The sequence below is a fragment of the Cygnus olor genome, chromosome 22, assembly GCF_009769625.2.
Source record: "Cygnus olor isolate bCygOlo1 chromosome 22, bCygOlo1.pri.v2, whole genome shotgun sequence".
Taxonomy (NCBI): Eukaryota; Metazoa; Chordata; class Aves; order Anseriformes; family Anatidae; genus Cygnus; species Cygnus olor.
This window is the reverse complement of record NC_049190.1, coordinates 1028230-1043383: the sequence shown is the minus strand read 5'-3', so window position 1 is coordinate 1043383 and position 15154 is coordinate 1028230. Positions and strand designations below refer to the sequence as shown.

General features: G+C 52.9%; 1 long non-coding RNA gene across 1 annotated transcript; it reads left to right on the top strand.

Annotated features, from left to right (window-relative positions):
* Positions 1-1276: 1276 nt before the first annotated feature.
* Positions 1277-4980, top strand: LOC121058520. Its single transcript, XR_005814223.1, has 2 exons — positions 1277-1514; positions 3966-4980. It is a non-coding gene; the product is annotated as an uncharacterized LOC121058520 (long non-coding RNA).
* The last annotated feature ends 10174 nt before the right edge of the window (positions 4981-15154 follow it).

Sequence of the window (15154 nt, the reverse complement as noted above, 5' to 3'; positions counted from 1 at the left end):
ACAATTAACAAATGAGAGACAAAGTTGAAAAAACACATCTCCCCCCCGGTTCTTTCTTTAATGTTGTACAGTTTAACAAATAGCGGAGGAAAATGGAGTGAAGAGAAATTTCTGCTGACGATCTAAAGGCGCAGCTTTTTTCTCCTTTTTGCTGCCTGTCTTTGTAGACAACAAAATGAAAAAAAAAAAAAAAAAGAGAGGGAAAAAAGGATGGCAATATAAAAGGAAGGAAAGAAAGACCCTCTTCAGGGTGTTTATCCAAGCAGCATGTTTGCTCATTTCCTATCCTAGCTCATGCATAACGCCAATGAGATGGAAAGGGCCTGTTTTGCTCCAGAGGTGCTGACGAACTGGGAGACACGCCACACAATTGACTGCAGTGAAATAAATCGAGCAAAAGGTTTCCTTCCACCACCCCCAGCTCTGCAGGGTTCACAGGAGGGGACGGATGCATCCGTCAGTGGCAGTCTCCACAGATGCAGATATTTTAATAGGTGAGGGATGTTCCCAGAACCCAGTTCGACCCATCCCAGAGGGATTTTCCTCCCCACAGACGTCTTCCTCCCTCTCTGGGGTGATGCCCAGGGGAAGGGCAGGGCGGTGGGCAGGAGGAGGGGAGAAGAGGAGCGCCAGGGCCCTGCTTCTCCTGGGTGGGAGCTGGCAATCACCAGGGCTCCTGTCCCAGGCAGGGAGACGCAGAGCGAGGCTCCCCGCTTGGCAGCACAAAAAGCAGGGCCAAGCACTCGCTTGTGGCAGAGGCTGATCGGGGCTGCAAGCAAATAAGGGCTGTGAGCAGGGTTTAATAGTACAATTGATTTACTTTTATAAATGCTGCAGTCTAATGTACGTCAGAAAGTGTTGTCTGGGCGATTTCTAGCAATTGATGAGCCTCACCACCCCGGTGGCACAGCTTTCACCACGGCGCGGGCTGGAGGCAGGGGTGGGGGTGCTGGCAGCTCGGCCCCCTTTGTGCCCTGGGGGGCCCTGGCTGCTTTCTTGGTGCCTCCTGATGGGGTGCTGCGGGGCTTGGTGCTGTGGGGCTCTGGGGGCTGCTGTCCCGCGAGCCCTCTGCACCCCAAGCCAGCCTCTGGCAGTGGCTCACCTCCCACCTTCCCCTGGCCCTTGCTCCTCACCTCCACCACCCCACAGCCCAGGGCTCTGGCTGCAGCTTTGGTGTGTGATTTGGGGGGAGGACTTTTGTTTTGTTTAAAAAAAAAGAATGCCCTTTTTTTTTCCCCTCCCTTCTCTGAATGGCCAGGGTGAGGTCATGCATCGGAGATGTGAACTTCAGCAGAGCAGTGCCATAAAGCCTGCAATAGTGCTTATTCAGTAGTGCAGCTGTCTGAAGAACTCAGATAATACCACCAAAATTCCCAGCCCCAGAGCACTCCATCACCTACGGGACCCTGGCCCATGCACTGCGTGGGGACACCACCACATGCCAGCATCGTGAATTTATACCTGTCCAAGAGACGCTTTCTACGAAGCATTTTCCAGCATGGTCTAATTACAAGGTAAATAAATGGGCCCTCCCTTATAGTTAATTTGTTAGGTAGCTTTATTGCCAACAGGAGAGAGATGACACAGAAGGATATTGCATACAGTGTTGCTGGTAATTATTTTTATTACTTCGTATGAGTTTTATAGTGGTAGTAGGGAGAGTTTTGAGTTGCCGCTTTCCGCCAGGTGTAATTAATGTTTTCTGGGACAGCCCAGCACGGCCGAGCTGGGGCCAGGGGCATTACAGCAGGCGGGGCCAGCCTGCTGAACCATGCTGGGCATCTCAGGAACGCGCTGAGATACACCAGTGCCTCTGCCCCGTGCCCTGCCGCCCTGCTTCCTTTCTCTGCAACATTTCGGCGAAGGGGTAGGTGTGTGCAGGATCTGGGAGGATTGCTCAGCTGGTTGCTCACCAGCATCGGGGAGCATCCTTGGCCGGGCAAAGAGAGGCCCAAGGGGGGCTCATCGCTCAAGCACCAGGCGGAGGCGCCTTTGCTTCTGGATTTGTTTCGTTTCCTCCCACTGAGCAAAGTGTCTATTTTAACAGCAAACTACTGGTATAAGCAAAGAACTCCTCAGTACTCCGAAGAATATTAAGGTATATAAATGTCTTTATGAAAGATGATGAATTCCTGTAGTCTTCTCTAGTGAATTTTACTTCTGTAAATCTCACTTTCTCTTTGCATGTGCTAATTGGTCTTAGCATTAATTAATCTGATTTCATTATATTCTCTTTAATTTGTCAAGATATCATTTCTTTATTGGGCAAATAAACACTTTAGAGGATTGTCACAATTGGAATAATTTCCCCCCTCCCTTTCTTTAAAGTTACCAAGAGAAGTCGTTATCAATTAAGCTAATTTGCATAAGCATTAGGGTAATCGTTTTAGTTTAGCCAAATTTGTGAAAATTTACATAGCAAATTGACCTTCCACATTTTCACTTAAACATATAAAGCGCAAGAGAGAATTGTGTTGGCATTGATAATGAAATGGAGTTTATTTTGCATGGTTCTCTTACTAAAAGAGGCCTAATTAGACCAAGTAATTTTTTATTTCATCCGTAATTGCAAAACAAATAAGCTCTTTGGCAGTTTCTTCCCTTTCCCTTTGCCTGTGTCACATGGATGGGGAGCGCTAATAGGAAAGTTGTGTTCTCCTAATTAAGCCTCATTTGATGTCTGCGCATTCTTCCATCAGAGATCCTTTAGTTTCTTCCAGGTATTCTTCTGCTTCAGTCGTTCAAGCTTCCTGGATCGCCTTTTAATAGACAATTCCCCCAGCCTGATGTGAAGTAACAGGCAAAAAAGGGAAAAAGAAGAAAGAGTAGAACAACACTGAGTGTAAAAAGCAGCGTGGCAATGGCAGCCAGCAGGGTCTCCCTCCGCTGGGTGGGGAGTTAAAGGCGAGAGGCGTTTTTGGCCAGGGAACAGGGCTGGTAGTGCCCCGACACAGCGTGCCCATCCCCAGGGCTGCGACGTGCGGCTGCTTCCTTCTCCACGGCCACAACCAGAGGTCACCTCGGTCACCTCGTGCAGCCACTGCCAGCCGAAATTGCAGCTGTGGCAGGCGGGTGGGCGGTGCTGACAGCGGGGTGGCCCGGCCGCTCGTCCTGGGAAGGGGTAAAGCAGCGATGGCATCTCTGAGCGGAACCCCCCGGGGTCGTGACTCAGAGCGATTTGGGAGCACTGACGGAATGAAGGAAACGTGGAAATGTTAATGCATGCAGCCCACGCCTCCTGCCGACGTGGGCAGGCGGAGATGGAGTTTGCAGAGTAGCTCTGAGCTGCCTGTGGGGGTGGGCGAGGGCAAGGGCAGGGGGGGCTGCCGGTGCCCGAGGGTCCAGGCAGTGCCTGGGCTCAGGGAGAGCCCTCGGCCCCACAGCGGGTCGGAGCCCAGGCACAGCCCACATCGTGGTGCTCTCTCCATCCTTCCTCGCCCCCAGCAGCGTCCGCTACACCCGAGCGAGGGCGTTTGCGTTTCCTCCCTGCCTTGTCCCCGCCTCACCCACGTGTAAAGGGCAGCGTGAGGTGCCAGGCAGTGGAAAATCAGCCTCTCAGGTTGTTAACTGTGCAGAATGCCTTCCCCCCAGCACCATATTTTTTTGGCCTTGAGTGTTTTTAACGGCAGCCTTCATGGTTTGATGGAGGATTTTACACTAATGCAAGGCATTACCTAGTTAATTTGGCCAGAATAGAGTGTAATTTTGCACGGTCAAAGTCATTGCTACTTGAGCTAAAAGTTCCATTACGGTGCACTGCCCACCTAGCTATTTCAGAGCACGCAGAGATAAGTAGCATTTTATTAATGGGTGTCCTCGGGAGCTTATTTAAAGGATAGCTCCTCGTCTGCATTGGAGATGAACATGGGAAAGAACCGAGGCAGCGAGGGATGCTGGCAGCAGCCATGGGACGTGTCACCCCTGCGGCATGTGGCCGACCACTGTGGGCTGTGTTCTTTCTGCAGGCGATGCTTCAGCCCACGCAGGGCACCTCCACCCACCTTGTTTCAGCATGGGATAAAACAGCGTGCACAGTTCGGACCTGTGCGTGTCCTCAAACACATTTCTGAAGGGGCAGCAGGGCCGGCAGGGTGATGGTCTGGCCAGTTCCAGCACCCGCTGCCCTCCCCACGATGGGCGCATCGCACCGCTCCTGCCTGCGGCTCCCCGGGATGCCTGGTCCCAGGCTGGGATGTGGTTGCGCAAGGACATTATTATGCCAAGCACTGAATAAACACAGAACAAAAAGTTGGCTCCTCTGACTGTAAATAATAAATGATCCTCTTTGATCACCCGTGTTGGCTGAGGGCTCCCCAGCCTCACAAAGCTGGGACTTGGAACGAGCAGCGCTCAGCGAAAGGTTGCCCTTTTCCTCCAGGCGCCCGAAACGCCAGAGCCGAGCAGGGGCTGCAGCAGGACTGGCCAGGCCACCAACACCTCGAAGCCTCCTAGGCGTGGTGTTTTGCTCTAAGGCCGGTCCTTTGCTTTTGGCTCTTCCTTCTCTGCCAAGCCCAGTGCAAAGTCGCTGCCTGCTTGCTCTGCCCTGCCCCTCTACACCTCGCCGCAGCTACTGCTCGTGAGATAAATCCCTTTAATGTGGTGGTTGTTTGTTTTTGAAATTCTTCTGTATTTTTTCCTGCCATCCCGCTGCAGAGCAGCGTACACAACAAAGTAAACCAACCTTGCACAAATTGTCCTGATTCCTGCCTTGCGAGTGGAGACAGCTGTGACTGATTCCAGCAAAATACCTCGCGTCTGGTCTACAAAGCCCGAGCTAATCTCCACGCCGAACCAAAGCGGGTCCTTCCTCATCACATGCTTGCGCTGCCAGAGCAGGGAATGTGGATAATACTTTGGAGCCACTACAAACGCTTCGGAAAAGACTCTGCCATGGTAGCAAACAGCTGGTGCAGCTAATCCATTTTCCAAGCACATTTGCAAGATACATAATTAAGAGTTCTGTTGAGGGGGGAAGCAAAGCAGACCATTAGATTTGTTTATAACATTATGGATAGTGTAATACCCACTCAGGACCTCCTTTTCAGCAAAAGACATTAAGGTGATCCTTAGGAAACATCTCTGGGATTTCCTGATGATGCCTGCGTGACATTAATTTTGAGTAAATATTTGCAATTCCATTTGCCATATAATTAAGCACAATGAAGAGATCCTGCAGATTTTTTGGACTAGTTAAGTGCTAGATCAGTTCAGATGATGATCCCTTTGAGTTCTCTCCTCCGATTTCCATTGTCTCCCTTTAAAATTTCTGTTGTGTTACAATAAGGGAAAGCCAAGGTGTGCACGTTCAGCCCCGCAAAGCCCCGCGGAGCTCAGCGGCACTTTTCCAGCGTACACCGCCTGAAGATCTGCCCTAAAGCTGTCCAACGCCGCAACGAGAGCAGTACGGCTCGGGGCTAGAAGCCAAAGGCTGCTGTCAGCCACGCTGGTGCATGTTCAGGATGGATCATTGGGCTGAGCAAGGGAGGCTCCCAGTGTCCCCAGTGTCCCCAGCTACGAGTGTGCCGCCCAGCGACTGTGCAGCCCAGCCCGCCTGGTGGCACCCCAAGAAACAGAATCAAAGACACAAACCGGAACGGCCTGAGGAAGGAAGGGATGAGCCAGTTCCTTCAGCCCCAGGCAGCCGCCTTGCCATCAGAGGTGGCAGGGGCAGCGATGAGCATGCTGACGAGCTGTACCTGTGTTGCACGCCCATTAACTCCTTGCCTAGTGAGCAGCATGGTGCTGCTGCGTGTGGCAGAGCCTTTGCAGAGCTCCTCTCTCCACAAACTCTTGCTTCCAAAGCAAACAAATAACTAGTGACCTGGCTGAACGCGGCCCAGCATTGGCCCGTGCCCAAAACAGCGTTTTTGTTTAAACATAACTGTGTTTAGGGCATCTGCTTCAACACAGCACTGCCAGCTGGGGCTGGAAAGGGAGGCTGCACAAGGGTAGAGCACGCCTGCTATAAAACGCTCATTTCTGCTTAGAAAAAAACTCACTGTGGTCTTTAATTTGTCTTTAAGACCCACCTAGGATGAAAACAAGGAGGTCTGCTGGGGCTCCTCCCACAGCAGGTGGGAAGAATAATTTGCCTGGGGGGAAATTGGAGGTGCCCCATGGATCTGCACAGAGGTTTGCAGTGGACCATGGAGGCAAGGCTGTGGAGATGCACCCAAGGCTCCATCCTGGGGCTTTTGCTGACTGGAGGAGTGTAAGAAAACCCTGCTGCTGACCTGGAGCCTGGTCTTGAGGTGTGGGGCTGTGCTCTGCCTGGCTCCTGGCCACTGTGAGCCCTTTCTCCATGCCTGCTCTGTCTCTCACTGTGCTTTCGTACGGATTCCTTAACTCAGTGGCTCCATGGATCTGGAAAGGGACTTCACGCTGCGTTTCCATCCTGTTGGGTGTTCAGAGCCTGCCCCACACACATTTAGGAAGCTAAGGACTTTCCTAATTGCAGTGTGAATGAACTGAGGTGGGCTCTTGTCTGTCTAGCTGTCAGGGAGGACGAGTTAGTGGTGAGTCAGAGGCAGAGATGTGGAAATGGTGCAGGAGAAAGGGAATAGTCTGTGCTGGGCTTAATCACAGGGGCCAGGTGCTTTACATTTTTTACAACAAAACTCCATTTCCTCCAGGTGCCTGAGGCTAAGTGCAGCCTGGATGGCGGTGCCAGAGCTCATCAGGCTGACTTGCCTGCCAGGCACTGTCTTGCACAGCGCTGGGCAGTGGCACCGCGAGTGCCCCGCGCCTCTGCACCCACGGCACCGGCACCTAATTCAGGGCGAGTCCTCGCTGTGTGCTCGCTCCTGGAGTGGACGAGGTGTGCGATGTGGTCGTTACGCAGCTCCAGCCTTGCCTTGGAAGCTGTTTGCATTGTTGTCATCATCATCATCATTATTTTGCTATTATTTATTGTTATCATAATCAATGTGAGTCCTTCACCGGTGGAAAGGAGGGGATTTTTTTTCTTGTGGAGGGATCCAGGAATCCTCCACCTACCTGTGTAGTATTTATTATGCCTGGTTAAAATCATTAAAGCCTTTGTTAGTGGAGCTGACTGACAAGGAGAGTAGATTAATATTAGAACACCCTGTCAAAAGTGGTGAAAAGGCTGGATTGATTTTATAGGAAGTTTAGTCGGAGTTGTGTGTAAAGCCCTTGGGGGGTTACACTGCAGTGAATCAATCTCCTATATTAGCAAGTCCCTCTGGGAATAGTCAACTTCACTGTTTATTACAGCCAAGGCTGCATATAATAGGGACGGTAGTCAGTCGCCTCCCTCTCCCTCTCTCCTTTCTCATAATTTGCTACTTGCGATTGCAGCCACACAGAGGAGCACCTGCGATAAACAAAGGTGCCCAGGGTCTCTGGTGGCAGCAGAGCGGGCGAGGAGAGGATGAGCAGAGACCCCTGCAGCCGGCCGGGTCCCCTCCTGCCGGCTCAGCACCACTGCCTGCTGAGGGCAGCTCCGGCGCTCCCCACGGGGCTGCTTTCTGCCTGGGGAGCAGCTCATGTCTTATTTGCCGCGGCAGCTTTTATCCTGGTGCCCAGGTAACGAAAAGAATACACACAGGACGATATCACAGAAAGCTTTTGCAAACAGCAATTAGCAGAATCCCACAACGCGTGCATTGGGAGAGTTTTTGGCAACCCTGGAACAGAGAAAAAAGCCCGCAGTCGAGAGCGATGTGAGCCAGATACCTGTGCACTCGGCTGGGCCTAATTACATCCAATTACTGCTGTATGGAAATCAGCAGAGGGGCAGCAAGGACGTTGTGGGTTCCCCGCTGTGAGTTGGGGCAGGGGGTGCGGACCCCCGACCTCACCCCCAGCAGCTGCAGCCCCGGCTCCTGAGCTCCTGCCGGTGTCCCAGCCCCTGGTGGCACGGCAGGCTGGTGTGTGGCCACGTCCAGATGTCAGCCTGGCTGTTTCAGAGGAACGTACGCCGGGTGACGCGAGCTAAACCATCAGGAACTAACTGGAGCCTTTTCAGACTCTGGAGACATACCACATTTAGCCGAAAGAGGTTAAAAGGCAATTGTGCTGCGTAAAGAGACCATGAAATAAAAGCTCCTGCTTTACTGGCTCTGGAGCCGGCTGGCCTGGGCTGCGAGCACAAAATGAGTTTTCTTTTCTCACTGCCAGTGCCGTAAGCTTTCCTGGTGATGCTGGACATTGCTGCGGGTTGTGATCAGGATAAAGCCCTGCACCTGGAACGTGCTGCCTCCGTCTGCACCCCAGCGCTGCTGCCCGGTGCACCAGCTCCTGCTGCACCACGGGGATGAGAGCTTACAGACCTCTTACTGCACGACGGAGCCCCCGAGGGGATTAAGATCTCCGTGGTGTGACAGCTGTAGTTGCAACAGAAGTCCTTTAGGCCAGGAGAAGAAGAGGAAAAGGGAAAAGAGGAGAAGACAGGCAGGGTGTGCGTGACCTCGGAGGGGTACAGGAAGGCTCGGAGATCCTACACAGAGCAGGTGACTGTTAGGAAGGGGGTCTGCTCCATGTGTGGGTTTCCCTGGCAGTAAAACAGCACCACCAAGTTAATTATAAATATAGGAGTAAAGTAAATTACTTAATTTTCCAGTTAAATGTTTTTTCAAAGGCCTTCCTCTACTGGGCAGCTCCAAGTCATTGAGATGTTGGTGACACCAAATGCCCTAGCCTTCAGTTCTGCTGCTCCTTTTTGGATATTTTTCTTCCAAAAGCTCCCTCGATGGTGCAGAAGGTCCTGCTGCATGCTGCAAAGCAGAGTTTGGTTTCCATGCTCCATTACCTCCTGGCCTCTCTTCCGAGACTGCTGAAGCTGCAGATGGAGGCGGTGCATTGCACGTGGGGGAGCCAGAGCTGTGCACCCGCTGCGGGGCTGGGCTCAGCCCGGCACCTGCAAAGAGAGGGACACGAAGAGAAAAGCCATCCTGCTGCCCAGACTGCTCTGAGCCCACAGCCAGAGGGAGTTTTTAGCCCTCTTCACACCCAGTGCAGCAGGGACAGAGCCTGAGATGTTCACGTGAGGGCTGAAAACAAACTGCTGGTTCCTCCCAGATGTGCACGCACAAAGGTGTAGTGCCTAATAAGCCGTATAATTCTCATTCTTCCTCTCCCACTGTCACTTACTTCACTTTTTATCTGCACGACTGAAGTTCCTTCCTGCTCCCCCCATCCTCTTCTTTCACTAATGCTCTTCACTTTCAAATGCTAATAATCTGCAGCACTAAAAGGCTTAGAAGTGGTTCTAGATTGTTTGATCTTTGGCCTGTGATCTACTTTCATCTTTCAGCTTTCAAATGTTACTTTGGATTTACTTTAACCTGTTAACATGCTTGGTATTCACAGGCATACACTTTTGGTGAGTTTTGCATCAGATCCACCGGATTCTAATGAGGGAGGGGAAGGTTACACTTTGCACACCAACTTTTCCGAGTGGACATTTGCTCATCTGTTGTAGCAGACACAGCAGGGACTTTTTTTCCCTTCTCAGGCTTCGATGTTCCCCAGGGGTGCTGACCCGAGGACGGGGATGTAAGCTTGCCTGCGGCGAGGGCGAAGCTGGGGACGGTGACAGGCTCAGACCCTGCAGGCACCAGCCTGGACCCTGAGGCAGGGATGTGGCGGGGGGGATCATGCTCCACCTTCCCCTTTATAATCGCACCTCCAGAGAGAACGGCTTTGAAAGCTCTGCTTTGTTCAAAAGCTCCTCGGGACTGTCTCGTCCTCAGTTAGTGTTGGATGTCTGAGCAGCGGCAGAGACATCAGAGCCTTCCCGAAGCTGTTATAACTTAATCTGGCAGGCCAGCCAGCTCTGCCACCTCTTGCCAAGAGAGGAAGCCAGAGCACTAGATGATTTTCAGACATTAGTGACTGCAATAAATCAGAGAGCAGAAGTTACTGAGTGCTTCCCTAATGGACATTTCCTTCTAGAGCATCCCCTCTTGGGCTTCACGGGGGCACTGAGACTGCTTTCACAGGGGGAAGCCAAAGGGAGCCTTGCCAAGGCGCCCTCTCCACTGGAAAATGTGCTGAGGAAGGAGGCTGCAAGGTGAGAGGGAGGCACCGTCTCCAGCTGGTTCGCAGCAGAAGCTGCACGGCGCCAGTGCAGGGGCTCCTAATGTTCTCCTGGTGGGCGGCTGACCTCCACCGGGCCGGTGCAGAAAGCCGTATTTTGGGAGTGGTGCAAAATGTAAGCAAGTGAGGGGAGGTCGTCGTTTCAGGTCAACCTGAAAATGACTTTAAATGCAGAAGGGAGACGTGAGCTGTTCTGAAAGTTGAGTGGCATTTAAATGGCATTGAAGAAAACAATGCATTTGAGCTGAAATGGTGTGTTCAGCCTCAGAGCCAAGCTGCCTGGCCCCCCAGGAGCGCTCAGCACCGAGGGACGGGGGTGCCTGAGCTGCTCGCCCCTCGCCTCCGCTGCGGGAGCCCAAGCCGAAGCAATTCGCTCCTCAAGGAGAAGCGAACTGTTTAATATTTAAACCCAAACAGCCCAGGCAAAGCTGCTTTTCTTTTTTATTTATTCTTTTAATTAAATGCCAATTAGAAAGGAAGAGTGAGAAAAAAAGGCATTAAACACTTAAATACACACTACACCCAGGTTGCTCAAAGTTGTTACGAACTAATTAGCTACTTAAGTGATCATTTGAAATTCCATATCAAACAATTCATAATCTGCCCCAAAACCAGCAGCTATCGGTGAGAAGCCCTCAGCCGTGCACGCGGGCGCTCGGCAGCACCTGCCCTGTACCCGCGGTGCCGGGCACGCCGCGTCCTTGAAGGTTCCCCTGCACCTCCACAAGTCTCGTGCAGAAAGCTTTGGGGCTGGGCAGGACACAGGTTTCTGCTCAGAACTGTGGCCAGAAGAAAGGGTTGTTGTCAGATGCTCTGGCAGTGCCTTGGTACAAGTTTGCACGCTTGGGAAGTTGCCGTGCCCTTGCACGGTCTTTGTGCTGCTGCAGGTCCTGGCTTGAGCAGTGCTGGTGTTTGTCACCCGCACTGCTGTCTTCCCAACCCGACAAGCTGCTGCCATCCGTTCCAGGCCATTTCAGCCCAAGATGAGGTTTGTGGGAAGCGTTATGGTGATGTTCCCCATGCACCCAGAAGGGGCTCAGCTCCTGCGTGGCTTGCCCAGGATGGTGAAGCTTCCTCTGCGTTCCCCTTCCATGGGAAAGCACTGCCCACCGGGCTGCACCCCGCACGTCTGCCCCCACCACATCCCCCTGAACCCCCCTCATCTGTCCCCACTGCGAGGCTGCAGGGCAGGACCTGAGCACCCCGGGTTACGAGGGCTGATCTGCGAGCCCCATCCACAGTCCGCAGCAGAGCAGCACGTAAAGAACAATACATTAATTAGAGGCAGCGATTCAGCCTCCACCATAATCAATTCTGGCAGTGCCTGCACTGCTTGCACATCCGACAGCCTCTTCCACTCCCTTCTGCAAGATTTATTAATTATCAATCCTGGCTCCTGCGTGGCATGCAGAGGAGAGCGGGAGCGAGGAGGTGGTGTCGGCGGAGGAGATCTGAGAGACGTCTGAAGGGGATTGGCAGGTGTGGGAGACAGCCTGCCTCCTGGGGACTCACCTGGTGATCCTTTTCCTCCCTTTCTCCTGCTTTTCTTTTAATTAGCAGAATGAGCCCGCTGCTCTGCCTGGACAGCAGAGAGGAGTGAGCCAGCCGGGCTGTGCGGCAGCCGCAGTGGGGTCCGGCCGTGCTGGGGCTGGTGCTGGTGCCTGCAGCATCCCCCTACTCCCCGCACCCCAAGCTGAGCCATGGCCCCGTCCCCCCCCCCCAGGCCAGGCCAGCTGTGAGGTTTGCTCATAAACTGCAGTCCTTAGGGACCGAACAACCATATGCCCAAATACACCCATTTACAGCGGAAGCGTGGCGATTTCCAAGCCCGTCGGCTGATGCCTGTTGGTGACCTTGTGATTTGATTTCTCTTTTCTTTCCAGGTGGTGCTGGGGAAGCCGTGTTTCTGAGGCTTGCAGCTGCAGCTGGAGGAGGTGGGAGAGGAGGGTTCGGGGCACTGCTGGCTGCTCAGCCTCACAGCCCGGGCCGTGCCCCTTGTCAGGCTAAGCTGGTTTTCATAATGTTAGGAAAAAAAAGGCAGAAACACTTCTTTTTTATGCCCATCCACCCTTCCCCTGCTCTCCTGCCCACCTGCCTGCAGGAGGGGCTCTGGGCCAGAGGCTGCCCAGCCGACAGCTTCTGTGCCCCCCTCCCAGCTCCCCCGGGCAGAGCGCACAGTGCTGGCACAGGGAGCAGGGGGCACGGCTATTTATTAGCATTAGGGCTAATAGGAAAACATCACTGCAAACTTCAGCCCTCATTTGCTGGCTACGCAATAGCAAAACAAAGTGAGTGAGAGACTGTGAAGGGGGAGTATGTTCTAAATGTGCCTGGGAGGATTCAAAGACTCTTTAAAGTGGGGATGTGGTCTGGGGAAGAGTCTATTTTCAATGCAAATTTGTTTTTGTTTGAATTAGTTGATGCTTATTTTAAGCTCCTGTGGCACATTGTCATCTCTGGAATGCTTGTTTTTCTGTGCCAAAGTCAACCTCAATTTTTTCCCTCCTTTCAAGAGGAACCCATGATTTTCCCTCTGTTGCACAGTGCATCAGATGGGCAGGACAGACCCAGCTTCTCTAAGTAATGCTGACAAGATTACCTACTGATTGCCGGAGTAAAATGTTGCATTTCAACTAAAGCCGGGGCAGATGGCGGAGGAAAGCGCTGGAAACTTGTCTCTAATTTCTAGTGAAGGCCAAACCTCTCAGGGACTGGCGGTTAGCTCTGGATAAGCCTGCAAAGTTTGGCTGCTCTGCTGAGGCTCATCCCAAGCATCCGCAGCCGTGCGGGTGGCGCTGCTGCCGCTGTCCCGACACAGAACCAGGGGCACGTCTGTCTGCCGGGGGGGCAGATGCCCTGCTGCACTTCCCTGCACACCCAGCCCACAAGAGCTAACCCAGGGGCACCCCAGTATGTTTTTCTTTAGGAAAGAGTAAACGCTCACTTTGTGCCTGCACAAAAGGCACCAGTGGGTTTAAGCCTCGACTGGGACAACCTCCAGGGCTATCCTGTGTAGCCTGGGAACGTTTTGCCTTTCATGTTGTACCAGGAGACTTGGGATTTGAACCCTTGTGAAGCAGCAGCAGGTGTTGCTTATCTTCTTGGGAGGCTCGATGCCTTCTCAGAGAAGAACAAACACGGCTCCCCCCGCCCCGGCTGGCTGCTGCCGCACTAGGATGTCCCTGGGCAGGCAGGAGGGCTGGGAGCCCCGGATCCGGCCATGCTGCTGCGAGGAGAAAGTGAGATGAGACAAGACAGTGAAGGGGAGAGCTCCTGAGCACATGGACACGGGTCTCTGTCGACAGCCCCTTTCAGCAGGGGAGGGCCTGGGGTTTGCACAAGCGAGGTTCACCTCTGCAGGGAACATCAGCACCAGATCAGCAGGATGATGCTCCCCACGTTGGGTTGTGCTCGCTGGCTGCCTGGAAGCCTCTCCTCTCCCCAGGAGTCAGTGGCAGTGTGGTGTTGACTTCAGCCAGAGCTGTGCCCATGTGGGGCAGCCCAGATCCACAGACACCAACAGAACCCAGTCCAAAAGATCAAATATTAGCTAATTAGCTAATTAGTTTCTTATTTGCGGCTAATGGCCAGGAACTTCTCTGGCATCTGTTGCCATCACTGGCAGGTCGGGCAGCTGCTGAGGAAGCAGGATCCGAAGGAGAGCTCCAAATGAAGCCTCGAGCGTCTGCGCTGCTCCGCCGTGCCTCGCGCTGTCCCTGCCCCTTTGTGGTGCCTCTGCTCTTGTTTTTGTGCTCTGCGCCAGTGTCTTTGAAGATGGGCACTTAATACATTATTTAAGGCAATAAATAAAGCTCTTGACCTTTCCTTGAGCTTGCCCCAAGACACTCTTCTGCTCCTACATTTGGGCTGCTCGCTGGTGTCATTACTTAGGCTGCTCTGTTTCCCATTGTGCTTTCATCCTGCCAGATTTTCCCTTCATTAATCACCATCGAAAAGGTCCAGGGCGCAGGAGCAGCTCCCCCCTGGTGCCAGGGAGGAGGACAGGCTCCGAGCCCACGCTCACCCCGTGTGTCCCTGCTCTGCTCAGCCCCTGGGACTCCTCCTGGCCTTCAGCAAGATGCTGCTTGGTCCCTGGCTGCTGTCAGTCCCTCAGATTTCAGCTCAATCATTTGTGAAATGTGGAGCTGTAGCTAAAACGCCTTTGCACTTTAACAGGATTTTTCACAGCCTACACAGCAGAGGCTAGAGTTGCTCATCACCTGCTGTTGTAATCTGCACCGTTAAGCCTTCAGCTCTATACAGAAAGCTTAACTTTGCTTTGCTTATTTGCCTTCTCTATTCCCTCGCATCCGGCAGCCATATTTCAGGGAGGAAAAGTTAATCTTTTTTTTCCCCTGACTCCAGACAAAGGCATTTGAAATGAGATACAAATTGCTGATGAAATTATTGGCTTTGAGCCTCATCTGGGAAAGGCCCACTTAAAAGAGTCGCTGCTAAAGGGAAGAAAGTCATTTTCCAAGACTCTAACGGAGCGCTGTCGGGGATGAAGCCATCTTTTTTCTGCCAGGGGCCAAGACTTTCTCCTGCAGCCACGCTGCCACCATGGTGGGCGCTGCGACTTCCCTCGTTACTGTCCCACATCGTCAGAAACAGCCAGAAAAGCAGGCGACAAGGTTGTTCTGGGGTCTGAGGTGTAGCAGCCTAGCCAGGCTGTGCCCTGCATCATCAAGTAACTCTGTCTGCTGCTGACGGCACCTGAAAGTTCCTCTGGGGCCAAGCCCAGAAAGGTTCCTGATGGAAAAAGTCCAGGTTCAAGTGCCAGATGGCCTTGCGCAGGCTGAGGTCTGTGTTGCTTTTTCTCCAGGTTTGCCTGAGATGCCTCGTCCTCATTGCACCGTGTTTCTTCATCTTCTCCAGGGCACTGTTACAGAAACAAGAAATAGCAGAAGACAGGAACGGTGCCAGAGCTGATGGAGGGGCCCTGCCTGAGGAAGGAGCAGCTGCTGGGGGGCACCTGAGCACCTGCCTGCCTTCGTGCCTTCATCTCACCCCCTAAAAACCTGAACATCAGCAGTATAAATAGCTCCCCTGGCTTCCCTCCTGCAAGGCTCAATAGGCACAGCCGTGGCAG